We start from the raw sequence: 7,780 nt of genomic DNA, 5'->3' as shown, positions 1-7,780 counted from the left end.
GCACCGCACGGCCGCTTCGGCCGCTACAGTGTCCGGGCGAACGCCGTAACCGATTTCTCTCTCCGAATCTCCCTCTCTCTCTATCTCTCCACAATCCTACAGGCTACAGCACAGCGCGATCGATCTTCCCCTGTCACAAGTCACACGCACGCTGCACGCACACTCTCTCTCCACGTAGCAGCAGCAAGGTCTCGCACGCTGCCGTCCCTCTCTCGCTATTTAATCTCACTCACGCCAGATCAACAGGGGACGGACGAGGGAGGGAGAAACCCACAACCCCGCGATGAACTCGCTAGCATAGCGGCACCCAAAATCTCCCTCCTTTCGGATCCGCTAGATTTACCACTGTACTATTATTCCCCGCAAAATTCCCCCTCCGTTCCACCCCTCATCTATCTATTTACTCCGGCCCCGTCCATCCGGCGCGCGCCGCGCGCCTCTCCTCCGAAGCAGCGGCGGCGGCAGCACGGTGAGTCGGCGAGTACGTGCTCCGTGATTTTTTTTTGAAATCCCGATCTCCTTCTGCAACTGCGTTTTCCGGCTGGTTTCTGCGGCAGATCCGTGCCCCGGTCCTTGCGCGCAGCGCCGCTGCTACGATTTCGAAAGCGCCGTGATTTTCCTCCTCCTTTTTGGTGTGTTTTTTCGTGTCTCGAGGCCTGGGAGGCGCATGCACGCAGCGGCGCGGATCGGTTTGTACCCGCGGCTGCGCGAATCCATGGCAGGCGCAGAGCAGCTTTGATCTGGCCGCCAAAGCGTCGAGTTTCCTCTCCCCCACCCCCCTTCCATTTCCGCTGGTTTTTCCGCTGCTTTTCGATGGCCTTCCCCGTCTTTTTCCGCTCACTGCCACGGCGAGCCGTCCTCGCCGACGCAGCAGCAGGTACGCCTCGCTCGCGGCACATGCGCCGCTGCTGCTCGACGCAATGCCGCGCTCGCCCGGTTCGCCCATCGTTTGGTCCCGTGTTTCAACGACCCCGTCGTGCTCGTTCCGGGGCATCTCCCCGTCTTCCCCGTACGCCTTTTTGCAGGAACGAATCGGCTACTGCTTTTGCTTTTTGCGCGAATCCGCTGCGCGCGGTTTCACTCGCGTGTCCCGAATCTGTTCGTGCTAGTTCGTTAATCACACCACCATGGATCGACGGGCGGTTGGTTAATCCTGGTGCTTCTGCTTTTGTTGTGGCGGCAGGCAAGGGAGAGGCTCTGATCGACGCGCTTCTGAGGAGGAGGAGGACGCAGATGGACGCGGAGATGACGGCGGCTCCTCCATCCGCGGCCCCGCACCTGCAGCAGCTCGACTCGCCCATGGTACATTCGTACGACAACGAGCATCACTTTTTTCCTGCCGCGGTTCCTTTCGCTGTTCTGCCTTTCTGTTCATCCGAGGCGATCGATCTGTTCTGTTGGATCGCTCTACTTTTTCATCTGTCTGTTGACGTTACGGTAGATAGGCTGGATGGGATGTTTTATGCTTCGCTGTCAGTTTGCTACATCACTCAACTAGGTGGATTGATGGCTAAGTTCCGTGGTGCTAATATGATCCTGCTAATTAACTTGTTACTACACCTGCACGCAATTCCGGCGATTTAACTAGTTTATGTGTTGTTGCCAAATTTAGTTAGAAAACGAAACTGGAGTGGATTGCAGATGCATTGCAAATCCAGGCCCCCAGGCTAAATTGGAAAGTGATATGCCAATTAAAGGAACACAATGCTGTTTGGAATCAATAATGTCGAGAGTAGGAGTAATTAAAGATGCTCCTGATTGGAGTTAGGGTGCAATTAATCTCAGGTCAATTTTAATGGTCCATCTATGAAGCATGCACCTCTACATTTGGGTCTTTTGTGCAATTGATCCTTGATGAGCATTTTACAAATCTGAGTTAACTTATCATACCGTAGAGGATTTCAAATTTGCAGCCCAACACTGAATGTGCTTCATATTGGCAAAACAAGGACCCACAACTAGGCCACTCTCGTTTTCTGTACTGATCTTTAGCAACTATGGCACTATGCTGTTGATTTTCGTTACTCCATTGGTTTTTGACGCAACTAGAAATCCTGAATTGCACAAGGTACTTAAAAATGTCCGGAAAGCTCTGTTTGGACGATATGCTGACGCTGGTAACGTAATTAGATTTTGTTGCCTCATCGTCCGGGGTCTGAACATGTATCGTCCTGAATAGTATCAAATCTGAATGGTGAATTTTGCCACAAGCTTCCTATATGGAGGAGAGCTCAGGGTGCAAGCGGCAGCTGTCCGTCTGCGGCGCCGCAGTTTGGGCCCAGTTAATCACATACGCGAGCTCCCACAGAAAATGAATAAAAAAAAAACGACGTATGCAGGCCGGCCCGCAGTCGCCGCGATGCGCCGCAAGAAGCACTCAGACCAGCCGACCAGGGCGGCGGCGGAGGAACGAAGCTCTTCATCAGCTTCACCTCCCGCCCCTCCATCGCCTACTCGGGCCTGCGCACCTCCGTCTCCTCCAAGGCCTTCAGCCCCGGCCGCGGCGGCGCTGAGACGGCACCGGCGTCGCGCCCGTCGCTCAGCCGGCAGCTGCGCACCAGCGGGAGCCTCAAGGGGAGCCAGGATGCCAGCCCGCTGAACATCTGCTCGCCTTGCGCGAGCGCCCGCGCTCCGCCGCCGGAGACAAGAAGAATCGGCGAGTCCCGACCGGCGGGAGTTGGATCTGTGGCGCGGCCATGGCCAGATGCCTCCTGGCGATACAGGAGGATCTAGGAGGAAGAGGTCGGGAAGGGCTCCGCCGTCGGGCCGGCGGACGACGCCAGGGGGTCGGAGGTGGGCATCGTGATGCAGGGGTGGGACATGGAGGACGACGAGGAGTATGTCGCCGACATGGGCGTGGTCGTCAGCGTCTGCATCTTTTCCCAGGAACGCCCCCAGGCCGAGCTGTATACGCGGCGCGCGCGGCGCCGCAAAATAACGCGAATCACACGCGGCTATACGCGGCATACCGCGTAATGACTGCGGCAGGTGCGGCGCATACGCGGGCTACGGCGGAGCGTCCCGCTTGCACCGTGAAGGAGAGCAGACCAACCACACCTTGCAGGGAAAAGCCAGTCTCAGCTTTGTCAGATTGTCCTACAAAAACAGGAAACAACATATTCTGAATGTACACTGGTATATGTGGTGTTGATGTGTGTCCCTCTTTCGCAAGACTAGCTCTTCCCATCCCAGTATCCCACGCACATGCACTGCACGTCCTCTCCCCAAAAGCATTTCCATTTACTAAGTCTTACTGTGCTTTTTACACGAACTAGACATGTGCATCACCTGTTCTGAGACTGCATAACCTTTTGCAGAGGCCACAGGTGATCAAGTTCTGCTACAGGAAGAGGCCTACAGGCCTCAGCAGAAATGGCAAGGATGATAGCAGCCAGGACCCCATGACCCAACCCCCAGCTCGCCCTTGAGCAGACAGAGCCTGTCCACGCCTGTCATCGACACCTACCATGCTGGTGAGCAATGCCGGTCTCCGACATACGGTTTTTGTGCAATCCTCCATTCCTCTGCATGTCAAGTTGTTGATATTATGATTTTCACTTGCTGATTTGGTGTGATCAGGAGGGTTCTACGAGATCGACCACGGGATGCTGCCTCCCAGAACACCAATCCATCTCAAGTCCATACGCGTTGTACAGGTGAGGATTCTGTTTTCTCTGTATCGCTAACAGGGTTTTTCCTGAAGAACCAGGTGTTTGATTTGGTTTGTCTCTGATGTCTCTTTTCTGCTGGGTATGCAGGTGAGTGAGTACACGAGCCTCGACGTCACCGTGAGCTTCCCGTCCCTCCTGGCGCTCCGGAGCTTCTTCTCCTCATTTCCGGCGCCCAGCGCCGGGCCGGAGCTTGACGAGCGCTTCGTCATGAGCAGCAACCACGCCGCGCGCATCCTTCGCCGCCGTGTGGCCGAGCAGGAGCTCCAGGGCGAGATGCACCAGGACAGCTTCTGGCTTGTCAACCCCCGCCTCTTTGACTTCAGCGCGTCGTCCCACCCAGCAAATCTACCTGACGCGCTGTCGTCGCCTGAAGCTCCACCAGCTCAGCCGAAGGTGCCTGTACCCAGCTGCCGCCTCCTCGAGACCTTGAAGTGTGATGGCGCCGGGTGGGGCGTGCGGCGCCGCATCAGGTACATTGGCCGGCACCGCGATGCTTCCAAGGAGGCCAGCATCGGCGGCTACGAAACAGAGGCAAGCGTCAGGGAGCAGCAGCGTCCGGCACAGCAGGAGGATAATCGGAGCTCTGTCTGCGGCAAGAGGAAGCGGGACGAGGCAGAGAGAAACAACGACATGCCCAGCAGAGAGCGGAGGGCGAAAAAGACGTACAAGAGTCCCAAGAAGCAGAAGAAGCGCCACGTTGAGTCTAAAGACGGCGACCCTCGGCGCGGCAAGGAGCGGTGGTCGGCCGAGCGGTACGCGGCGGCGGAGAGGAGCCTGCTCGAGATCATGCGCTCCAGCGGCGCCCGCCTCGGCGCCCCGGTGATGCGTCAGGCGCTGCGGGATCAAGCCCGTAAGCGCATCGGCGACACCGGTCTCCTCGACCACTTGCTTAAGCACATGGCCGGAAGGGTACCGGACGGCAGCACCGAACGGTTCCGCCGCCGGCACAACGCGGATGGCGCCATGGAGTACTGGCTGGAGCCAGCCGATCTGGCCGAGGTGCGACGGGAGGCCGGCGTGTCTGATCCCTACTGGGTGCCGCCACCCGGGTGGAAGCCTGGGGATGACGTGTCCCCGGTTGCCGGTGATCTCCTGGTTAAGAGGCAGGTGGAGGAGCTCGCTGAGGAGCTCAATGATGTTAAAAGGTATCCTTTTCTCTAACTCTCCACTTCAGTTTCCTCTTCTTGCATTGCCTACAGTAGTGCAACTGATACCCCCTTCATTGTGATTGCAAGGCACATGGAACAGCTGAGTTCCAACATGGTGGAATTGGGCAATGAAGCGAAATCTGAGGCAGAACAAGCTTACAGTTCATGGAAGGTAACCATATGCGCCCTATTATAAGATCCTGTCGATTTCACTATCCATGCATTTCCCTCTGTTCTTTTTTTCTCTACTTCTGAGGAAAGGTGATTTCAAACTCATAAATCTCTTTGTGGGATCAAAGACATAAAGTTAACAGCATACATTCACCCCCGAAAATAAGAACAAGTTAACAAGATACGCACACACATGAGTATAGCTAGCAGTTTCTTCGGATGTTCTCTTTACAGTGCTAGTCCAAGTTCTGTTTTTGTGAAGCTTTTTAGGGGTACATTAATAACAACGGCAAAGCTGGGACTTGCAGATGGTTGCCTCTTTAGTTCCTTCTCAGTTTCTGAAAGTGCATAAAGTATATCTGAAAAAACTGCTTATATTGAGAGGAAATAATCATTTTTTAATATCCTTTCTTAACTGCACTTGTAATCATCTTTTATATTGTCTCCCCACTGACAATGTCTAATAATAAGTTAAAAACTTTGTATTTGGTTAGAAATTGGTTTTATTGTTCTAGTCCTTCACTACAGTAGCTAAGTCACTCCTTTGCTTGCTTTGGTGTACTACTAATTTCATTTGCATTTGTTTCTCAGGAGAAGTACCAGAAGGTGGTTAAGGCTAATGAAAAGATAGAGAAGCAGGTGTTTTCTTTGAAGGTAATTAAATACATACATGAAACCCCAGTGTTCCATCTTCAGAAATTATCAGTCCATTCCAAACTAAACAAATAGTACTCCCTTTATTCCATAATTCTTGTCACAGATTAAATGTATCTAGACACGTGTTGGTTCTTCAAAAAATTTAGTATTAGTTGATCAACATTTTTAGCCGAACTCGGTATATTGTTAGATACCTGTGCTCTATTCTGGTCAACCATTTGGTCATGATTTGTTAACTGAAAGTATTAAGATTGACCATGTATTTTTTAACTACAGGACACCTACGAGAATGTGATTCACAAAAACAGTAAGTTAAAGAAGGAGGTGCGGTCACTGAAGGTACACTCATGCTGCTAACTGACTTTCTCACTATTTGTATGGAGCACCATTGTTGCATTGCGAATTTGTGGTATCTATCTAACTAAGCCATGAATTTGCTCAAGAATGTCTTCATTTAGTAAACCTGCTCTCTGCATTTTCTGCTGTAGATGTTTGCAGTACATTTTGACACTAACTTGTACTGAGATCAACTGGGTTCTTTTTCAGGATAAGTATGAGTTTGTAGTCGAAAAGAATGATAAGCTGGAGGAGCAGATGGCTTCTCTCTCTAGCTCCTTCCTCTCTTTGAAGGTAGGTAACAGAGAACCTCTTGCATAGAATTACTGCACTCCGTCTGTATGTGTCCTGAAGGCTGAAATAGCTGCCTCTTTCTGACAGGAACAATTTATGTTGTCAAGCAATGGAGATAAGCTGAAGATGGCAATAGACCAGGTGCCTGTGGCTCACAATGATGGCAAGCAGGCAATAGCTATTGGTGGTAATAGTGGCCAAACCAGCCAGCGAGCAGATGTCACCGTCGTCCATGATGGCGAGAAGAGGACGACGAGGAAGAGCAGCTTCCGCATCTGCAAGCCACAGGGCACGTTCCTGTGGCCAAGCATGGGGTCAGGCACAGACATCAGCGGGGGAGGCAGCAGCGGCATCAGCATCGCCACCGGCGGGTCGCTCCCCGCAGCGGCAGTGGTAGCTGCCCCGGTATCGGGCCGGGGCTCCCGCCGTCGTCCCGAGCCCCAGTTGAGGTGTTGATCGAGTCGCCGCTGGACGAGCACGTGATGGTCGGGGACTACTTCTCCACCCCACCCTCAGCGTCGTCCAGCAATGCCACCAAGCTGCTGTCCCTGCCCAGCCCCAGGTCACCTCTCAAGCCACAGCCACTCTTCAGCGCCTTGCACTCCTTCGCCGGCCTCACTTTGCGTCATATGGTTAGTGCACGAGACAGAAACTTTTGCTTGCGTTAATTCTTCAACTCCTTGCCAAATCAAGGCAGCTCAGCTGCATTCCTGCTTGCTGATCTATGCATGTTTGGCACGCAGGATTCGCCGTCATCGCTGCCGTCGCCCTGCGGTGCTAGTCTGCTGCAGAGGGGGAGGATGGCCATGCCCAACGCGGAGGTCGGAGGGATCAGTACCGTGGGCACTGAACTGGCCCTCGCCACTCCCTTCTACTGCTGAGCTCCTTCCCCTGCATATGCATGCCTAATGGCGTTTCTCTTACGATCGGTACGGTGATGATACGATAAGATAAAAATTGCACAAACAAAACATAGAGAGGATAAGATAAAGAAAAAAATAGATTAAGGAAAGTGAGAAAGATATTACATGATCTCGGTTATTGGTTACAGTTACACCTTGGTTTCTCTGGTAGCAGTTTGCACTTTTATTGGTCAGTTTCAGTCCGTGTCAAGGATGTAATTGGTTGATGACTTGCCATACCTCATGACTTCAGTTTGTCAGTTGCGTCGACTGCCCTTTTGTGACACATTTAAAGTGGATTGTGTCCGTTTTGTGGGCTCTTTCTGTTGCACTGATATATATTCTCAGATTCAACAAGTTACAAATCTGATACATGACAAGTGGTACTGTCTCTGTTCTTTTTTATTTGCTGCACTTATTTCAGTTTGATCACCATGCGACTATTTTTCCTTGCAAAGAAGAGAATTTATAATCATTTGTCTATATTTAGATGATTCACACAACTATAATTTATAATTTATTACATTTGGAACACAAGTAGCTACCATGGGTGAAATCAATCAGGACTACGAGAAAGAAGGTGAGAACAAACACCTATGAG

At 52.1% G+C, this 7,780-nt stretch overlaps 1 pseudogene; it reads left to right on the top strand.

The window, feature by feature from the left end:
• Positions 1-1,128: 1,128 nt before the first annotated feature.
• Positions 1,129-7,553, top strand: LOC124699915 (annotated as a pseudogene).
• The last annotated feature ends 227 nt before the right edge of the window (positions 7,554-7,780 follow it).

The sequence above is a fragment of the Lolium rigidum genome, chromosome 3 (genome assembly GCF_022539505.1).
Source record: "Lolium rigidum isolate FL_2022 chromosome 3, APGP_CSIRO_Lrig_0.1, whole genome shotgun sequence".
Classification (NCBI taxonomy): Eukaryota; Viridiplantae; Streptophyta; class Magnoliopsida; order Poales; family Poaceae; genus Lolium; species Lolium rigidum.
This window is presented reverse-complemented; position numbering and strand designations above follow the sequence as displayed.